The following is a 3,184-nucleotide window of genomic DNA, read 5'->3' as shown; positions in this document are numbered from 1 at the left end:
TTTATTCATGGTGGCGGAAGGGGTGGTATAATACAGCGACTGACTCCATGATTGCAAGACTGACCCAGACTCCTCTAGACGTCAGACTCGCTATCAAACTCTTCATCCATGTATTGTCCTTCATTTGGTCACATCAGCAAGCCAGTGAGTACTTCGAAAAGTACTCCAAACAATTTGCACAAAAGATGAGGTGCATGCAGCAATATTATTATGCATGGTTAAATGTCATGGTTATCATGATAAGGATATAAACAACAGTTAAGTTAGAGCATATAAGTTGGGAGGTAATCCTCCCGAAATATCCATCCAGAAAATAAAATGCATCGATCGAGTGTCTGAAGCGATGCCTCGGAAGGTTAACAGGTAAAATAAATAAACACCGTCGGGCGTCTAAGCGACACTGCATACAGGGCATAATAATATAACAAGCCGTAGTCGGGCATCTTAGCGACACCACACAGAGGGCATAAGTAAATAACAAGCCATAGTCGGGCATCTTAGCGACACCACAGAGAGGGCATAATTAAATGACAAGCCACAGTGGGGCATCTTAGTGACGCCACAGAAAGGGCATAAGTAAATAAAAGGATTATCAGGGTGGTACAACCAACCTTCAGTATATTCCGAGTAGACACATTTCCAACAAGTAAAATTTCTTTGCACATTACCGCGAGATGTTCATAACCATTACTTATAAACCAAACTTGTGCTCCAGGGACCGACTCTAAGACTATCACTTGACCTGTCGACCAGCCGTCCTTGACAGTGGACACGACTACTCGAATAGTTTTGACTTTGTAGAGGCTGTAGTCTTTACCCATAGGCCACTGGTGCCAATAGTCACCAGGACTAACCACGCATATGATATTTTAGAAGCAAACACTCAGAACCAGCACACACCCATTTTTACCCCATGAAGACTGGTCTCACCTGGACTATGCCACCAGGGAAAAATCATAAGATGGGGAGGCTCCAACCTCGACCAGCAAGGGATCAAACTTATACCGTGCGCTACAAGGGAATGCCCTCGCTCTCGGTCCCAGACCGAAAACACCCATGCCCCCTGACCGGATGACATCATTTAGTCCAGGGCAATGGATACCGTCATCCCGATCGCTTTATTTTGTGTGTAACCCGCATTCCCTTTAAAAAAACTATGTCAGCATGATAATAAAGGTGACACAATGACAATACTTGATCTAGGTCGATACTAGAGTTATTCAATTTATATCTCACCACGAGCATGCATCTGGCATGACGAGGCCACAACCTATCATGTTCCCTGTGACTAGGTTATCCACGGCCTCTCACAGCCATATAAGTCATCATAGCCACATATTGTATTATATGTATGTAATATGCAATATGTTAGTTAATGCAGCAGAATTAAATTTGTTACTCAGCAAACATCACATCAAAAAGTCAAAAAGTCAAACATGCTTGCCTGGTTCCACATAGTCGGGATCAAGGTCGATGAAGTTGACATCGACGTTTCCCTCGTCGGTATCTATGGCATACACCATATACTATTGTAAGTGCTAAAGGCTAGGCTTAACATTTTTAATAAATACGAGAATAAAATACACATCTAGAATTTTCTTTTGCAAAATGAATCATTTGAAAAGATTTCGTAGTTTAAAAGCTATAAGAGAAATAAAATTAGGGACCATTCTGTGGAGCCGATAGTCAGTGAGCACCACATCGATGATGGCAGGTGGAGCCGATCGTCAGTGAGCACCACATCGATGATGGCTACTGCTCCGGCGGACGAAAGTCTCGGGCGTGACTTGATCTCGCTGGAGGGGATGCCTACCATCAAATTGGGGCGCGAATCAGGGAGGTATGCTTCGCAGAAGCCTACTGGCTAAACTAGGGGCGAGTTCATCCACTCACCAGTGGGAATTTTGTCGGGAACCGAAGCTGATCGAGGCGGACGGAGTTGGGGAAGAAGACCTCCCCGAGGCTCTCTCGTGGCGTGGGCGGGGCTTTGAGAGGAGTGGGAGTGGATCTGTGCCACCAAGCTGTTCGGGGGCCTCCTATTTATCGGAGCTCGAGGCTGTTGTCGTGACAGAGTTAGCTCCGGTGCCGATGATGACGAACGTCGGGGTTAGCATGGGCTTATGGTGTCGGGGTGGTCTACTGCACTCTCGTGGGCTCCATTTTTGCATTGACTCGAGAGAATTAAGCAGGGATGGTGTGGCTCGATGGAACGGTGGCCGGCGGCCACGACGGCTGCATGGAGCGTGCCCTGAGCTGCTCAGGCCACGCCGAGGTCTCTGCAACATGCGTTGGGGGGGCACACATAGGATCCACAGGGAAAGGACACTGCTGGTAAGCGCTGGCTCTCGATGGGGTGCTGTGACGGCCGCACCAATCAACTCTGTCGTCGCAGAGGGGTTTGCGGCTCGCGTGCCAGCTCGGCACCAACACCCACTAGGGGCCAAATGAACGAGCGGTGCTGTGGATAAGGGAGAAACACAATGGCAAGATGCCCGTGTCGAACTATTGAGATTGACGCTGCAAAAACTCTGAAACCTGAATGTGAAATGATGAACACTGAATTACTGAACCTTGACTAGTAGAGTGCACGCGAGGTGCTCGATCGAATAAAAACCACCTGAGAAAATTTTAATTGAAGCTGAAATTTTGAGAGATGGCCTCTCATTGATCCTACAGGTTGTTTGTAAATTTTCAGAATTTTGAAAAATATTGAAGTTAGGTTTTTAACAAAACAAAGAATTATGGTCAAACTTGGGTCAAACCTATTTTGAAAATTTTAAACTGGCAACCAAAATATTTTTGGTGAAATGAGTTGAGGATACTGAGGTCTACCAAGGATAGGAATTTGGGGATCAGAAACCAAAAGAATCTGTTAGTCCCTTTGCAAAAATCTTGGGGTCAAAATTGATTACAAAAAATACTTTTGGTTAAAATAAAATAGGAAAAATGGCTAAATCCTCCCTAAATCTTTGAGAAACCAACTTTAATAGATGTCAAGGTGCTAGAGAAGTGCCATGGGTTAGAAATCAGATAAAGATAGAGGGGGAGGAATACTTGAAGTAGGGTTAGTTAGCAAAAGCTTGGGGACTCAATTCTTAGAATTTGTTAAGAGAAGAAATAGAAGGGCTCCTCCAAGTCAAGACATTTTAGTGAAAAAGAAACTTAGGTAAAAACTTTTTTCAAA

General features: G+C 44.9%; 1 long non-coding RNA gene across 1 annotated transcript; it reads right to left on the bottom strand.

The window, feature by feature from the left end:
* Positions 1-826: 826 nt before the first annotated feature.
* Positions 827-2,353, bottom strand: LOC123406021. The gene is made up of 4 exons (XR_006611998.1): positions 1,894-2,353; positions 1,668-1,809; positions 1,237-1,507; positions 827-1,143 (listed from the first exon to the last, which is right to left on the bottom strand). It is a non-coding gene; the product is annotated as an uncharacterized LOC123406021 (long non-coding RNA).
* Between the last annotated feature and the right edge of the window lie 831 nt (positions 2,354-3,184).

The sequence above is a fragment of the Hordeum vulgare genome, chromosome 6H (genome assembly GCF_904849725.1).
Source record: "Hordeum vulgare subsp. vulgare chromosome 6H, MorexV3_pseudomolecules_assembly, whole genome shotgun sequence".
NCBI classification, from domain to species: Eukaryota; Viridiplantae; Streptophyta; class Magnoliopsida; order Poales; family Poaceae; genus Hordeum; species Hordeum vulgare.
Note: the sequence above shows the minus strand (reverse complement) of the source record. Positions and strands in the feature narration are given on the sequence as shown.